This window comes from Ambystoma mexicanum, chromosome 9, assembly GCF_040938575.1.
Source record: "Ambystoma mexicanum isolate Mex_15411 chromosome 9, UKY_AmexF1_1, whole genome shotgun sequence".
Taxonomy (NCBI): Eukaryota; Metazoa; Chordata; class Amphibia; order Caudata; family Ambystomatidae; genus Ambystoma; species Ambystoma mexicanum.
In genome coordinates this window covers 687,267,559-687,286,401 of record NC_090931.1, presented here as the reverse complement: position 1 = coordinate 687,286,401, position 18,843 = coordinate 687,267,559, and positions in this window count along the sequence as shown.

Below are 18,843 nucleotides of genomic sequence, written 5' to 3'. Positions count from 1 at the left end.
TTTGGTTCTGGGCACCCCCTCCCCTCTCGTTGCTTCATGCCCCACTTCAATCCAAAACTCCTTGCTCCAGCACCCATCTGAGGTGCACGCACACTCTCTAGAGGGCAGCCATGGCTGCCACTGTGTTCGACAGTGATCTTGCTCAGCTGTGGTGCTTGTTCTTCTTAGAGCATTGGGGCAGGCATGGCGATCTTCCTCTCTGTGGAGCCTGCTCTCCTCACTGTACCTCTATCATTTGGAGAAGATCGGAGTAATGAATTGCTCACCTGGGCACCAAGGGATTCCCTAAGAGGTCCTTCCGGCATCCCTTGAATCTCAGCTGATTCCTCCATTGGCAAACGGATGAAGGAAGTCGCTATGAGGTAGAGCGGCAGCAAAGCTGTGTGTCTATGGCACCATCTTGGCCATGCCTCAATTAAAAGAAATATGGAGTAGATTTGTCATCTGGAGAACAATCTTGGAGCTCCCATCAAGTCGCTACTCTCTTGTCTCCCCTTCCAGATGATCTAGGTTGAAGTACTTGTGTCTCAGTACAATTTTCTTTGTGTCATTATTTTACTTCAACAGGCTTTGGATGCTGACAATAGACCCTCTTGATAGCTCTGACTTTAAGGTTCTTGAATGTTTCTGGAGATCTGGCCTTCAAGTGTCTACACTAGCAGTGAAGGACTAGCAACTCATTTCTGCAGAACTACAATCCAGAAACATTTGTCTCTCCCTGACCCGGCCATGGAGCAAGCAAAAGCACATACAAAACCATACCTACTCTGATAAGCTGTGAGACATGCCGGTGAAGCAAGCGGCTGCTGTGGGCACGGAATCAGCGGTTTCCAGCTCTCTGAAAACAACTTCCAAATTGATGAGCTCTGCTCTGGATTGTCTTTTGATTTGTTTGCAGTGAGTTTGTAAGTAGGAAAGGTTATGGCATTGGGCATGTCCTCTAAGAGGTGTGAATGTTGTTGATTAGAAAAGGATGTGGTGCATAAAACTGCTTGCTGTGTAAAGGAAAGACTGCATGCAGGTGATTGGATCATGTATTTTCCTTTTCTTTGGTTTATAGTGACTATTTCGAATTACATCATTTCGAATGCCAAAATGTCGAAAAAATTGTACCTAAAAAATAAAAATTAAAAAAAAAAAAATTCGAATGTCTTTGTTTTGTTCTTTTTAGTTTGAAATGGGGGGTTTCCCCCCATAAACCCCCCTTTTTTTACACTTTTTTTTTGCTCGCGAAACCTAAAAGAAACATGTAAATTAAAAAATAATACATTCGAATTTCTTTTTTTAGGTAAAATGTTTTCGACATTTTTGTCATTTGAAATTATTTTTTCGACATATTAACTGGATACCATTTTCTTTCACTAATTTTAAGTCTTGATAATGCAATTGAAAAACCCACAGGAAATGTGTTGAATTTCTCATTTCTTTGGTTGGTGGTGCTGGCATGGTGGAAAATACAGTTACAAACATGCTTATTTTACTTAACATGTCACTTTAATGATTTATATTCTGATACATTGATTGCTTTATGTGATGTCTGCATGTTTCATGTAATATAATGTCAGTAACCCACCTGCCTCTATCGGTGGCCTCATTGCGAGTGGCTTTATAAGAGAAAACTGTTGGTAGTCATTAGTGGGACAGTGGAAGAGTCAGAGGTGAAACCTGTGGTGTTAATGAGTGGAGGTCAGAAGTACCTTATTCCTGTGTGGCAATCTGCTTTCGGTGGGTTTGGCAGAGAAACCTGGGAGTATGTTATCCACTGGGAAGAACCTAAGCTCTGATGAACTTCACAGCTTTTGGTCTGATTAGCCTTTGATGTAGAAAAGTGTTATGGGGCTCAAGAGGAGAGTTTAGTTGTGGTTTTGATTAGTGTTGATGTACAAATGGCTAGGTCTGTGATGGCCATCTGTGAGGGGGTTGTGTATGTAGGGTACGGTGCTCAAGAATCTTGGCAGTGAGTGGGCCACAGTCTCACCCATTTCACAATCCTTGATATGTTGGTTGGCAGGCTGAGAGATATCTCTAACCTCACTCTAACATGCTCAGTGGACCGCTAGGACTTTGCCAATTGAGGGCATAGCCCAAAGAGGCAGGCAAGCATTTGTTAGGCATTCGTTGGGGCACAGGCCAGAATCTCTGCTAGTTTCTACCAGCGGTTTACCCTGTTGTCTCCCACAAGACCCGAAATTCTTCTCATACAGTTACAAACGAAAATAACCCCCCCCCCCATCCCCGCCATCAACAGAAACAACTCACCAGGTTTTGACGCAGAGCAGGACTTCAGTGTCGGAGTGTTGCCGCAATGCAGCAGGGGTGTCAGTTATGTATATCAAACGGATGGCTCACTAAGGCTTGCATTGTTTTGACAATTCTTACAAAGTCTTCCAAAACTCCCCCAGAATTGCCACCCCAAGACTCGTCCTGTCACTTAGGTCACCCCTTGTGCTCCCACAGCAGATGGGTCCAAGTGTAAATCGTTTCTTCTATTTCCAACAGTGTACTCATGACTGTGGGTGAGAGGCCCCATCAGCGGGATGATCATAGATAACACATTTTCCTACTGCTAAATGAAAAGATAAGGGTTCTGTGTTGGGATCCTTTCTTTTTTCTCTCTATACTTCTCCTGTTGCTTGCATTATCTCGTCTTTTGGAGTGTCCTTTCATTTCTATAGTGATGACACTCCACTCGTCCTGTCCTTTTCTTCTTTTACTCCTTCCGTTCGTGATACTTTATCATCCTGACTTTTGGCTTTTAAATGTTGGATGGCTGATAACTATTTTGTTTTAAATTCTACTAAAACAGAAGTTCGCTTTCTTCCAGCTATTCCTACTATTCCTCCTCTAGATTCCATTTCTTTTCCTCCTTCCTTGCTCGTCATCTCCTCTTCAGCCCGTAATCTGGGTCTTCATCTTGATTCTGAGCTTTTATTCTTTCATCATATCTCTCTACTGTCACTGATCCATCTTTTCAATATTCGGAAGACCTGTCCATTTCTTACTTTTGCTGCTGCTAAACTTTTAATTTCATCTCTTATCCCCTCCCGTTTATTTTATTGCTCCAACACTGTTTTTGTTCTTCCGGCTTCGCAATTGGCTCCTCTTAAATCTAATTTTAATTCTTCTGTCCTCCTTCCTTGTTCTCTTTCTCCTCGTGACAATAATTCTCTGTCAATATCCTTTTTTGGATGGCTGTCTTTTCATTCTCGTCTTCAATTTTATTTTGCTTGTATGGTTTTCAAATCTCTTTATAATCTGGCTCCTCCTTATTTCTCACCTCTGGTCTTTTTTGATGTTCCTTCACGAGTGCTTCGCCCACATTCTCTTTTTCTCCTGTCCTCGGTTCCCCTTGTGCTCAGTCTATGTTCCGTTCCTTTTCTTTACTTGCTCCATTACATTGGAACACCCTTCCTCTCTCTCTTCGCTCTATTTTATCTTACCCCCATTTTCGTTCTGCTCTTAAAGCCCATCTTCTTTAGATTTGATTCGATCCCATGAATTTGTAACCGTTTATTGTACTGTGATGTGATGCTTGCACAGAGCTTTGGCGTATAGCGCTCAATAAATATAAAATAAATACAAAAAGTATGAAGAGGAGACCAATCATTCTTTTTATGTACTGCTTCCAAAAGGCAGATATATTTGCAGTCTAAGTCAGTGATTTACAACATATAAAACTAGGCTTTCAGGAACAATTGAAGTAAATCCGAACACAGCATTGACGTTTTGTTGGCATGGTGGATCAGGGGTTGTTAGTGAATTATGTGAAATGGGCCACCCATGTTCCTGTTATTTCTATTTGAAAGGACAGATGTGGTAGCCGAAGTGCAACATTTCTTTCATATCATCCTAACAAAATGCAGATGTTTTTCTTTCAATCATCTATCATTTTTTTGTGTTCAATGCTCTTTACTCAGCCATCGCAGTGCAAGTGTTTTTTTTCTTCTTTTGTGTATCACAACACGCAGCGGAACGGCGGTGCTTTCGGGATAATGCTGGGGCCCTGCTAGTCGGTGGCATAATAGGCAGCGGGTAGTTTGGGCAAACGCAGTCGAGCTGTGTGATAGCCTGCCTGCTGCTGTGTATTGTGCACCGCTGACAGTGGGCCTCGCCGTCTGTCTATTATGCACATTCGGGAAGGGAATCCGTGCACATTAATATGATGTTCCAGTTCGGGGGTCGCATGTTGCTGGATTTAATCTTTTCCTGCTAATAAGGAGTCACTTTTATTTGTGAACGCCTCCTACCTATTCCCATAGGACTGCAACCTACAGATGTGTGGGACTATGACTCCCATGATCCCTCCGCGTTGACTACGCCTGACTCGGCCTGATGGGAGTTGCATTCCAAAACATCTGGAGAATAAAAGGCTACAGATCCCTGCTCATAATTTGGCTATGCCTGAAGCGTGGCAGATAACCAGGCTCACGCTGAACCCTGTGATGCAGAAGAGTGCCAAGTACAGCTTCAAAGTTCCAGCCCCCAAACATTGGAATGCCCTCCCGACAATCATCAAGAACAAAGTCTCCCACCAGCAATTCAAAAAGTCACTGAAAACCTGGCTATTTAACCAGTTCCAACCTACTCAGGTAGCCCAACCAGACATCCCAAATGTGCGCGATATGCCCGATTTACGATGTACTGTATTTTTTGTCCTGATTAAGATTGTAATACCAAACTATCTGTAACTACACCGTGATACCTCAGGGTCTGGGTGTATAACAAATGTAAGAAATAAATAAATACAAAATCTGCAGATTCCGATTCCCAGGTGCATGTATCTGCCCAGGCACTGTACTCCCATCTACCTATCCGTGCACAGGTAACACGCGGCACACACAGATTGATGATTTAATTTCCTTGCAGTAGGAACCATAGCGCTTGGAAAGCAGCAATGAAGGCTTCCATGTTATTTATGGCGGACAACATTGGTACAAACCTTGGTCATTCCAAACTTGGAGAGCTGCATAAGTGTCCTTGCCTGAGTCCCAAACTCCTCTCTGACACCACTGAAATCTCACGACACATCACAGGGACTGAAGAAATACCACCACATCCCGGCTGCAACCCTCAGGGACCTACACTGGTTACCACTTCAAGAAAGCATCACCTAAACACAAATGCCTACATCACACACAATATTAGAGAACATTTCAGTCTACCTGGCTGACAAATGTATCGACAGCACCAGAAGCCACTGCATTGAATAGGGGAGCTGCAAGAAGGAAATAACCAGAACACAAGCTCCACACCCTAGGCAGCAGGCTCTTCCCCCTAGACAATAGGCTCCTCCCCCTAGGCATCGGAACCCTGCAATATTAAACGGGGCTGAACAGATGGGCCCATCTCAATTGCACTTCATGTTGGAACTGAAGCCCCAGATCTTCCAGGAAAACATTGTTGCTGGTTAAGCTTCCGATAGCAATTATACCCCATCCTTACGGTATCAGTCAATTACTGAGCAAACGAAAATATCAAATGCGAAAATGACGAAATGTATGTTTGGGATTTTGCAGCAATTCATGTGAGAATGTGTTAGGGTAGTTAATTATGTAAGGGAAGTATGGGGAGGTGCGTAGACACCCCCATTATATAATTGCATAATTTGTTTTTGCATTTTGCATTCAGTATTTGTTTTTCTCAGTCCTCTCTCTGTTCTCTTCCTCTTTCTTGTAGAGCACTCCATTGCTTTCCAGGTAGGTTTGAGCCATGGCAATCCTATTCGTTCGTACATACATGCATCTCCTCTATCGGGCGTGACTGGGATCTTGCCATATTCACAGCCTGCGTGAGTGAAAGGCACAGAACCCCAGGTAAAACCCCCCAGTTCCCGTGCACAGCGCAGTGAATCTGTGATCAACCTGCACTACATCCCGAATCTTAATAGATATGCATCAAAGAGCGTGACTGTGCGGAAGCAGGGACATATCTTTGCATTGATGCAAGTGTGTAAGTAGTTATTTGTAATGGTGTAAAGGAACTGTTCTTAAAGTATTTTTTAAAGTATTTTGTTTAATTGAATGAACAAACATTTCAGTGCCACTGAACCAGAGACAGCAGGCAGTCTGGCTATGGTTGGTGAAAAATTGGTAATTGATCGGCTGTTTATTGTGATAACAACAAAGTTATCAGAATGCGCCCGTAGATGTGGTCTTAAATGGTTAAATATTGTACACATGGGCGGCAACATGAAAGCACCATGAGATATGGGTAGATTGTGACGGGTTATTTTTGCAAGTTTCCAAGATCCCTAATTCAGTTGGCTTTTGATTGTGACTTCCCTTGCTTGATTCATGCACAAAGTGATTGTGTCAATGTTTAACAGGTTGCAACAGGAAAAAAAGGGAAGCCGTATTCTTGTTGCATACATCATTGGCATTGCCTGGCTTTCAGAATTGTGCCAGGTTCCCAGGCAGGGGCGTTGCTAGGTCTGGAAAAGACCTGGGGCTACACTAAAGTCGGCACTGCCGGGACTCGGGGCTAGCTAGCCTTTTGGTTGTAGCTCCTGAGCTTCTATCCTGGGCTACAACCAAACCAAAAGACCCAGGGCTATAGCCCCCTCAGCACCCCCTAGCAATGCCTCTGTTACCAGGTACGTCTTTAGAAATATACAATGTGATTGGAGACAACCCAGAGGACAGCTACCAAAAATGGTGCCAGTCCTGCACCATCCTTAGAAAACACAGACAAGGTGTCAAATCTGTATAGAGCTGAGAGACATGATGGAGGCATTTAAATACCTCAGGGGTTTGAATACTGTAGAGGAGCAGCTACATGCTCTGCAGGAAATCCCGCCCCCTTACCTCCTATATGTTGGAGGCAGGAGATTATGCCATGTTTGACACCAGCAGTTATGTCAATACCTCAGTGGATATTTGAAAGAAGGTACACTCTGACAATACCCTATCGAATGTGTGCCTGAAGAGACGACAATCTGAGGGAGGAACTCCCTGAAGGGATATGAAAAGGAGCGAAGAGAGAAGCTAGTGACATCACAAGAGACGAGCGTGACACCTCAAAAATACTGGCTGAAGAAGAATGCATGGTTCTTACAGAAACTGATGATGAAATTGAGAATCGAATAAACTTTTATGTGCAAGAAGAAAGATTGCACGTGTGCACAGTGCTGCAGAAAATCAACCATTCATTAATTGTACAGATGCTGAAACGCAAGTAGACTAAGTCATCATAGAAGCTGGCTATATGTAGTGAATAGACTGCAGGCTAAAGCCGCCATTGTATAGGAGCAGGACATCAGAGTCATGAATTTAATTTGCCCGGACTCATGGAAAGGAAAGGCAGAGAATTGTGTTGCAGCAAGAATAAGCTGACATAATGGAAGCCCTGGCCAAGCTGTCTGGCCTGGTATCACAAAAGAAGCAGCCAAGGTTGGTTATCTATTCTTGAAAGCAGTGAATGTGTGAAGGATGAAATATCCCTTGTTAAGGTGCAAAGAAAGAACACTGAGAGTGCCAAGTTTTATTCATTTGACATTTAAATGCTGCAAAATTGACTTAATCGTAGTCTTCTGTCAGGTGTACCAAGGATGGAAAAAGAGTTGAGCTTTGAGTTGTGAACAACAATAGTGAGATCCTGCACTCCCATATATTCCCACAGACAAGGATATTTTGCAAGGCCAAGTTCGAAGACAATCTTCATGGCAGAAGGCATGGGTGATAAGAGATGTTGGGCTAATCGGGTGGGGAGGTAAAGTCAAGTCCACCTCCTGTCACCTGGGTCTGAGTTTACATGCTGCAAAGTGAACCGAATGTTCCAGACATGCCACATGCATGCCACCCAACTGTAGAGGGCCATATAATGAAGAGTGTTATAGTTTAAAGACCACTGATAACCCATGTACTTAATAGTGTTAAAGATGACATGTTTTAGAGGTATGCATACATTGTCCACCTGACAGTGGGCAGCCAATCACAATCATAATCCCCATAGAAAGTATATTTAGATGTCTCCCTTAACCAATCCCACCCCTTGATAGGTTTTCTATTATTGGCCATGTAGTTTGATGTCACTGCTGACATATCTTTTGCATATAAGGATGTTTTTAGGAGAAAATAATCGAGAGCTGAGCAAACGTCCGTTGATGTCCCTCGTAACCTCCCTGTTTTAGACAATTGTTAATAAAACAGAATTTTTGCCATCTTTCCGAGTTGGTTTGATTATTTGGACTCAGAATTACTCTGAGATCCCATCCATTGGATGCACGTTACTAAAGGGCCAAAAGTCCAATATGGAAGAGGAAGTGAACATCGGGCCCCAAAGGTGTGGTGCTAAAATAAGACGCCATTTCTTAAGACGTTCTGTACAAGAAGGGTTCCAGCTAGGGTAGTCGGACGGAATCAGCATATTAGAACAGAATTAAAGCCAAAAGATGGGGCTTTTGTATAAGGAAAATGTCTGTAAGCGGGTGTCAAGATGAAGTTAGCACAGATACAATATAGGGTGGTCGTGGTCCCAGGGCTGAGATACAAAGAGGAGGCAAACATGAAAGGCTGGACAGTAGTCTTCAGTATTGAAGGGATGCGGAACAAGGGAAGTGGGGATTGCCACAGAAGAGAACGGACATGCGGGGAGTGGGAGAAGAGGACACTGTCAAGGGTCACAAGGGAATGTCTCAGAGAAAAGGGTCACACGGGGTTGGACATGGGAAAGTGGACAGTACAGAAAAGGAGCAGCTGTCCTGGCATCTAATGAGACCACATGCCCAAATGCATACATACATTATAGGGACCTGTCTGGACACACTGGCCCAAGTGTAACCTATATGGCCATATTTTTCTGTCATATACCTTTTTGAGGTGTCATGCCCAGCTATTGCAAGAATATGATTACATGCAGATTCTACATGCAGACTCATATGCTATGTTGCGTCACCAAAAACTCAGATGTGGGCTGCTACATACCTGTGTCAGAGATATCTTCCTCTGCTTGTGAAGAGTCTGATCCCCTGTCCTCCCCTTCCTCCTCACCTCTGATCTTTCGATGTGAAGCAAGCTTCGGATTGTCTTGTGTTCGATTCTTTCCCTTTTTTTTTTGCAGGGAAGGACGACCGTGAAAGGACGCCACAGTGACACCCAATGGGTGAACTGTGGCTACCCTCCTCAGCCGTAATACTGTGGGGAAAAAGCCCACGGCATAAAAAACCCCAGAAAGGAATGCTTCAACTGAAGAGATGAGTGAACTCAGAATATCCGGATTAACCTGAGTAGGTCCAGTAGTAGATTTGGATCGCCACAACAATGTACAGGAAAAGGCAGGCAGTCCGTAGGCAAGCAGGAGTCGGTGCACAGGAAGAACAACAAAGTCACTGGGATAAGGCAAGGCAGTCCGTTACACAGAAAATGGTCGATACACGGGAAGTAAACTCGTAGGTAAGACTGGAAGGAGGAAATGAAAGAAGGTAAGGCTGAAGTAAAAGAACACCAGACGGGAGGACGGGAGGACGGGACAGGAGGAAGAAGGGAGCGGAAGGTAGAAGGAGAAGGGTAAAAGGGACGGAGGCGAAGAGATATGGTGGAAATACAAAGAGCAAGGACGGGAGGAAAACGAGGCGAGAAAGAGAGGGCAAAACTCTGAAGAGCGAGTACAAGGAGTACGGAAGCGCAGGCGATCAGGAAAACTGTTTGTTGCAACGCATCCGACCCCGGAAGTGAGTGGCTTATAAACGGGCGTCGGAATGCGTAAAAAAGACTAGACTCATACTCTGCGCTTCGTTGTACGTGAAGGAACCGGTAATGGAGGACGCAGCTTCCATTTAGTCCACAGCCGCCAGGTTCTTTGAGGTATGACAACCTGTGCTACCAATCATAGACGCAGGTGCCTCTTTATAAGACTTTACACTATCACGATAGGCCCAAGTGTTCCCTCTCATGCCATTTATTGACATAATATACCCAGGCATTTCTTTCTTTCAAGATGCAGCCATCACAGGACCAGGAAGTTGGGTCTTAACTTGTACCTAATTTTAAAACTCATCCCAGAAATCATACCAAGTGTGTTGAAGTGCAAAACCTTTGCAAAAATTGGTTTGTGAAGGAAATCTAAGTTAATCAGAAAACTACTATTGCATAAGCCCTCCAAGATTGCTCTTCCTCATCACTAGCCGCATCATTATTTTAGTGCAAGAAATCACTGCATTGAGGAATGTGGCAGTCATGGGACCAGACCCTGCCACTCAATTGCTCCATCCAACAACCATTTTTGCATCTTCTAGCTAGCTACTTAAGGACCCCCGGCCAGCTCTAGAAAGACTGCATTGAGGAGGCTGATGATCACGTGACCAGGCCCTGCCATTCATTTGCTCTGCCCGTCATCTATTTAACAAGCTTAGAGCAACACTTCCGCTGAAGCCATCCGGCAGAGAAATTAACTTCAGCGCCAGCAGAACCTTTCAGGTGTCTCCATGCCTTCCACCTCTACGACACCCACTGAGGGGTCACAAGAGGGAACTCTGAGGCACCAATCGCGGCGCTTACTGCATCCTAAATCCCTGCTGCTGCCAAGGGGGCTAAGAGGCACCGACAGTGATGAGCGCTAGGACACTGGCCACCATGAATGGCGGTGCTGGGGAGTAGTGGGTGGAGGGGGATTTTGTGCTTGGGAGTTGGTGGGAGGCATTCTCATCACCGGTGTCCTCAACAAAGGATGGAAAAAGACAAGGACCATATCTGTTTGTGCCTGGGCCATACCTATTATACTTGCATTTCACCTACAAAGCAATCCCGATTACTACTCCTTACCAATAGATATCACCATTTGCCTCCCCATCCACAGACTATCCCGACCCTCGCTACGGCTCAAATGGCCAAGCACATTTGGCAGACCCGGCAAGCTGCCCAAGGAAACCTATCAATATTGCCCTTGCTCTCATCCAACTCCCTCGGACCACATGCACACGCCCTCCCATGGTGATCAATATTTTTTCAGCAGTCTGACACACTGCAGAGATTGTGGATCTCAGCTCGTACAACAACATTGATGCCCTCTTCATCACCGATACATGGTTTACCCATTAATCCTCCAATGTTTCAATGTCGTCCTACTCCTAGGCTACTGCTTCCACCATGGCCACGAAGGACAAGAGGCTGAGTGGGAATCATCCTCAGGAGCATTTGGCCATACTCCATCACCTCTCCCAGAACATTTGAATCACTCGCCTGCCGGTTCCCTCTATCTCGCGAGGAATCCATCACCTTCCGCCTCATCTACAGACCACATCACAGGAGTGATGACATCTCAAAATGTTTCTCCTCTTCCAAATTAGCACACATTGGGCCTCATTATACGGTATGCGGTAACCATGGTGCTATTAGCGCGGTATTTTACTGTGTCCACCTTGGTGGATGGTGGAATTACCGCCCCATAGGGCTCAAGGGGAATGGGGAAGGAGCTAATTACGGTATCGCAAATTGCGGTACCGTAATTAGCACCAAGGTCCCTTTGCGGGTCCCTACTTTAACAGCTGGTGTAGACCAGCTGTTAAGGTCGGGTCCCGCAAAGGGACCTCATAGTAAGGCGGTAAGGGTTTACCGGTACCGGTGCCCTTACCGGTTCCGGTAAACCCTTACCGCATTCCGTGTAATGAGGCCCATTAAGATTTAAATGTCCCAGAATCTCATGCTGATAACCTACTCGAAGCACACTTTTTGCACTGACCAGATCCATCAGATCCATCGACCTTAAGCAAATTGTGCTCTCCCCCAAGCACAAAGGCTGCTCCCTAGGCTTAGCCTCATCATGAGTTGGGCTTTAGACCTTAAATCCAGTGGTAACGGTATTAGTCCCACCAATACGGCTCTGTCGAATTACGAATCGGCACAAATACTGCCGGACCCAAAAGTAACCAGAGCTATTACAGCCGGCGCTAATAGCACCAACAACACAAAGCGCTATTACTGCCGTATCACAAGTGCATGTATGGTGGTATTAGCGCTGAAAACCTGTGCTAATACAGCTGAGAATTACCTCCAGCCACCAACTGCAGTTAAATGAACACAGGTGCCTGAAATGAAGCCACAGGTGCACCCAATCCACCCCAGAGGCCTACATAAGACACATCCAAGCACCAAACACTGCTTCCAACACCATACTGCCATTAATTTCGGCAAACTGGGACAGGCAGCTGCTCATGCCTTCAGATGCTGAACAACCAGGCCAGGGCACAGGTTGGGGGGAAAGAAGGAGAAGCAGGATAGCCGTCCAAGCAAGGCAACCACCCATCCCCAGGACCAGACCATCACCCTGGTCCCTCAGTAACACTCAACAGGGAGAGCATCACTGAGCTGCTGGCCACTATCCAGGAAGACATTGGGAGCAGGATCAATATCCGCAAAGCTGTGCCTCCACTAGTGAAGATGGTGTCCGTCCAGCAGTTCCTGGGCACAGGCACCTTCAGCACACTGTGGCCATGATGCACAACATGGCACAGCCCACATTCTGTGCAGTCCTGGCACAGGTGCTGGAGCCCTCCTGCGCCATGTGAACCAACACATAGCACTGTCCACCACCCAGGCCAACAACTTAAATGAAAGGTTCTATGCCGCCACACCACAGCCTAATGTCATAACAGCCATTGACTGCACCCATGTTGCATTGGTGGCAACCCTGGCCCATGAGGCCGTATACAGGAACCTGAAGCACTACCACTCCCTCAACATGCAGGTGACTTGCGGGCCTGACCTTAACATCACCCACTGCTGAGCCTGCTTCCCAGGTTCCCCCACAACTCCATGGTCCTACACAACAGAACACTTCCTGGATACATGGAGAGGCACAGAGGACAACGGACCTGGATAGTGGGTGGGTATGATCCCTGCCGCATATGTACAGTGAAGCACCAGACCGAAAAGGGGGCGGGGCAAAACTAAAAAGCAGCATGGCATGACAAGTGGATGCACTGGCAGCACCCGGGAAGCACCTGCACCAACGACAGGGTGCATCCAAGAGAGCATAACCATGTCGGACACACCTGGACACACGCGCTGATGTACACAAAGTTTTGACATCACTTTGACCTATTATACTGCAAGTACCACAATGCATCAGGAATGTGGCACTGCACAGATTCACACAGTAGCACCCAACATCATGTCCACCTGTGCCACAGCCATGTGTCCACGTGGACACCTAGGACACACCACAGAACACTGCCACATTTCCAGGGGGTGCATGTACTGGCAAAGGTATGCATGTCATCAATTGCAAAGGCTGCACAGACATCACACATACACCGCATGTGCAGGATGTACACATGCATGCACACGGCTAACAATGGCATGATACGTTATAGCAGACCCAAGTTTGAGACAACTAACTGATGTCTGTATCCCTCCCCATGCAGGTGACTCTGGATATCTGCAGCTGGTGTGGCTGATGAACCCTGTGTGTGACCTAAATACACTGCATGAGGCAATGTACAACTATATCCACAGCCATACACGTGTATACATAGAGCACACCTTTGGACTCTTCAAGGCATGATTCTGTTTGCTCAATCGCACTATTGGAGCCCTAATATATGCCTCTGACAAAGTTGGGAAAATTGTAATGGTGTGTTCAATTCTTCACAACATCTGCTTGAGGAGGAATGTGCCACTACCCCCCATGTGGACAGGCCACACCCAGGGAAAGAGCCAGATGAACAGCATGAGGCAGGAGCCAAAGCAGACACTCAAAGGGATGATGTGAGGGAAGGGAGACTGGCCCGGCAGGCACTAATAGAAAATGTTTCTAGAACACCCCACCTGTGTCCACTACCAGCACCGTGAATAAATTGCACATGTAGACAACCATGAATGTCCACGCATTATTGATGTTCAACTAACTCTTACCAACTAACTTCCTTCCCCCACCAACTCCCCAACACAAAATCCCCTCCCCCCCACCAACTCCCCAGCACAGCCACGCATGGCGGCCAGTGCCCTAGCGCTCATCACTGTCTGGGCCTCTCTCCCCACTTGCCAGCAGCAGGTGATTTAGGACGCAGTAAGTGATGCGGTTGGTGCCTCAGAGCGCCCTCTTGTGACCCTTCACTGGGTGTGCTAGAGGTTAAAGGCATTCCCCCGCACACGCTGGGCATATACCGTCAGAGTGGACGTGTTGCCACTTGTCTCTGCCCTGATGCGCACCATTTGATGCACGATCCTGCGTGTGGCCCCGTGGATTGAGTCCCTGATGGTCTGCAGGTGTTCAGAGTGTGTATGGGTGATGACCTCCATCTCCCGCTGCCTACGCTCCATTCCATGACGTAAAGCCTTTGCAGTACCATGTTGGTGGGTGGACTACGCCGTTGGAGACATGGGCTATGCATAGGGCAGGGGCTGAATGCAGGCGATCTATAAACTGTTATGTCCACATCAACCTCCGGTGTTGCTACAGAGCTCCCTGGGGTGTGTGGGTTGTGACCAGGTGTGGACTCGGCCTGTTGTCCCCCTGTGTCTTCCCAATGTCACTTGCAACAGCCATTGCCTCCCTATCTGTGCTGATGGCTGCAGGCGTGATTGCAGCTTTGCCTGTACTGCCCTGCCTGTCTGCTGTTTTAGTAGCAGGGCCAGTGGTGTCACCAGTAGCTTTGCCCTTGCTGGGTGCAGGTGTGCAACGGTGGGCAGTGCTCCTAGGTGACAAGGTCCGTGCCCTTCGTGGGGTGGTGTTGGTGACAGTCCTTGATTGCCTTGTGACTCCACTGGCTGATGGTCCTTTTGCTTCCTCCTCTGCCTACTTAGGGGCATGTGGCAATGCATGCGTGCCTGTAGGAACATAGGACATTGCATCAGGTCTGGTTCCACCACGTGATTTGGCATGCATTACATGATTGATATGGTACAGAGTGTGCCCTCAAACATGTGACCAAATGGACATCTTTGACCATGGGGGGGGTTGCATGTGGGCCCACGGTCATGTGGTGCGGGGGGAAATGGGTGTGGGGCCCATGGCCTTTTGGCCATTGGCCTGTGTGTGGGTTGATCATGTGGCATTACTCTGTTATATTGTTATGGCATGCATTACTGTGGCCGTCATGGCCCCACATACCCTCCCCGGCTGGCAGTGACTTTGTGGGAGAGCCTTCTTCCATGGCACATCATGGCACTGTGAGCCACCGCAGCATGCCAGCAGCGCTGTTTAGTGGTGCATTATGATTGGCAGACTGTGGGCATGTTTGGGGGGGTTGTTCTTCCCTCTGGCTTGGCTGCCGTGCCCTCATGGAAATGACCTACTGGGTCCCCTATATTCAGGGGTGACTGATGCACAGCGTCATGGTTGCTATAGTGCTTCAATCTTGTTGTCGCAGGGTGCACCAGTAGGGTGGGGTGCACATGGATTTGGTTTTGGGATTCACTTGCCTGCACTCCCACTGCTGTGGCGCTCAGTGGTGCCCTTTGTGCCCTGCCCCATGACTGCCCTGGGGTTGCCTGATGTGACGGGCCATCACTCTGCCCTGTCAGCATGCTACGCTTCATGGGATGATGGCATGTGTCCCTGTGCGCGTGGGCTTATAGTAAAGGGTTGTCGCTTGTACATGCAGAAGGGGGATTCACTCACCTCCTGCTTCCTGATTGCTAGTCGAGCACCATGCTGCATTTTCCTTCCCACTATGTCAGGACCAATGGCTGGGCACTGCCTTCTCCACTTGCAAGGGACTCTTTGTGGTGTTGTGCAAGTAGTCCCTGCACCCGTACCCTGAGGTCGTTCCACCGTTTCCGGCAGTCCTTGCCATCACAGGGTACGCAGGACCTTCTGAGCAATGCCATATGGCTGTGTGCCGCTGACCACTGGTCTTCCTCTGGCATGGTTGCATAGAGCTCATTGCTGTGGCCCACTATCTCCTCAGTCAGTGCCACAAACTCACCCTTGCTTAACTTGGGCTTTCTGGGCCGATGATCTGGCCCCTTGCCACTCAGCCTTTCCTGTGACGTTTTCTGCTCTCAGTTCTGCTGTATGGTTGCTGGAAGTAGAGATTTTAAATGGATTGTCTTTTTGAAAATGGCCAACGCAATGCTTCCCATTTCAGTGGTGATGCAATTTCCACCGGCGTCAATAGAGCCGGTGCTATTAGCACCTCTGCTCCGACAGTAGTGCTATTAGTGCCGGTTTTACGGCAGTAGCCCTTATTTGGGTGCAATTACTGCCAGGCACTAACAGCGTTACCATCAGAGTCAGGAGCATGTGCATGCCAGGTCATGATGCAGTGCAGATACCGCAGTAAAATTCAGTGGTAATGCTATTTGTGCCTGACGGTAATTGCACCGATTTACCGACAGACTCGTGATCAGGCCCTTAGTTTTTAGATCAACCCACCTCATCAACTTCAGACCTTATCCCTCTCGACTGGTCTGACCATGCTGCCAACCCACTCGACCATGGCCCACAAAGGTCAGGTTAAATGCCCCCTCACACAGTGCTGCTCATTCAAAACCTTCTGGTCAATGAGCTAGAAGCAAACTTTGCAGACTTCCCCACTACAGGGAATCCTTCGGTCCTCCTAGAAGTATTCAACAACTCAGCTATGAATCTGGTGCACACTCATGCCCCCCTAAAAACCACAAAGGCAAAGACCAAACAATTCAGCCTTTGGTGCACCCCCAAGCTACCCTTCACCAAATGCTCAATCAGAGCAGTAGAGAAATCGTGGAGCAAAAACCGTAACCCTTGAGTTCTCACTAACCTCAAATCTCTCACTGCAAACCGTAGGATTCTGATTACTCAGGCCAAAGCTGCTTACTACTCCACCACCATTGCGCTAGCCTCTAACAGGAGCAAAGCCGTTTTTGAAGTATTAAAGCATTGTACCAAACCCTCACCCGACCCTGAGGTGCCAGCAACTCAGGAAAAATATGATGGAATGAACAACTATTTTATTGAAAATATATAGACATTTCGAGAGATAATCGAATCAACCTTCCACAGACTTAGACCACCATGCACTCTAGTGCGCACACTGCCCCTCTGGACTGAATTATCTCCTCTTTCTCTCCCTGAGACCTCCTGAAAACAAGCGCCTCCCTCAAACTTATTTTCTACTCTGACAATATCATCCCAGCCTCCATCATTAAACAATTGATGGGCCCGGCGTTCAAAGCACTCCTCACCAACATTAATTCCTCCCTCAAAGAAGGGTCATTCCCAGACACCCTCAAGACTGGCCTCATATGCCTTCTTTTGAAAAACCTGACCCTAGACCCATAGGACCTGGCCAACTACCGGCTCATTAACAACTACTTGCCTAAATCGAACAACGACACCTCTTAAACAACTATCAATCAGGGTTCCCTCCCAAGTCTAGCATCGAGACAGCCACCATCCAGGTGGTGGATGATGCCCATGTCTCTATCTCTCTAACCCCCTCTGCATTTAGGCCATCCCCACTCCTTAGAGCCCCCCTCAAAACCTTGCCCCACTTAAAGCACTGTATTTGCAATGTATAAATCTGAGAAATGTTTACCTTTGTCCAGTTGTCTTACACATTCCCATTTCATGCAATGTTGATCCTGACAGATGTAAGACACCCATCACAGGTCTCTGTGGCAACACCTCAATCAAAGCCAATACTTACTACCAACTCATCTTTCAACCTTCAACCCATCGCTACATCCCTCAACAAAACCATAACACACCATCAGTGCATACCAAATTCTCCATGTAAACTCAAACTTGATAGCAAACATTTCCACCTCCGGGAATGCCCAGGCCAGTTTCTCAACAGACACCAACATGAAGAGCAGCTTCTATGATTCTGGCCTTCCCCTGGGAGTATAAGACCAGTGTACGTCTCTGTTTGGCAGGAATGCCAAGGGTCCCTCACCACATTTTGCAGAGCCCCCCGACCCTCGTCATTCAGCATTACACCTCTGCTCAGTACTGCATTATACACCAAATTGCAATCGCAGGCCTCACTTCAGCCATTATAGGTACAGGTGTAACCTAATTTGGACATGCACTTGCATAACAGAAATAAATAATCTGAAAATACATCCAATTATAATGACAATTTAATATTTTAATTCCTAAGTGAACAAAGCAAATTATGCTAAGGCCTGAATACTTACCTGGCTATTTTGAGTAATAATTTTTCATAATCACTGAGGAACAGAATGCTTAGCTACTTGGCAATCAGAATTTGATTGGAGTATTTGGACACTCTTTAGGTAATTATTAATTAGCAACATGTGAGTATGTGCCTAGCAAGCTGTTGAACTAAAATTAATGCCTGGATGTTGTTGCCTGACAGTCATTAGCTCTATTTGCATGCATGGCAGCCAAGCATAGTTCTGTCATAGTGAAAACCGGGCGTGAGCAAAATGGCAATCTTTGTGCTATTCTAAAATATTTCTGAAAAATGATAGATTATGTGTGTGCTGCAAATCCCACAAAAAATGCCCTGAAACGTCTGTGTCTCGTGGCGAAGTGAGGCGACCCTTAGAGCATGAATTAAAAAACTTGGTCTTTAACGGGCAATAGAACCGTTTTTATTTTATTGCATCTTCTATCAATGTGCATAAGGAATGGCAAAAGTATATCTGAGCAGGGACGCTCGTGCAATTCCTATGGGAAATGTGCCTCTAAATCAGACTGAACCCGAAACAGTAGGAACACATTACAAGCACCAGAAGAAGTGTGTCATAAGAAGACAGTTGTAAAAGAGTTGTGTATGCCACATATTTACAGATGCCAAATAAAACTGGACTTTCAAGAAAGGAAGGGGGTGACCTTCATTACAATTGAATGAGGCATGACGCAGCCAAAACAGTCATCAAATATGTATCTCTTTCTCAGTTATGCAGCCATGCTCTAAGCAAAGTGGGTTCCTACAGGATGTTTAAGGTCAACAGA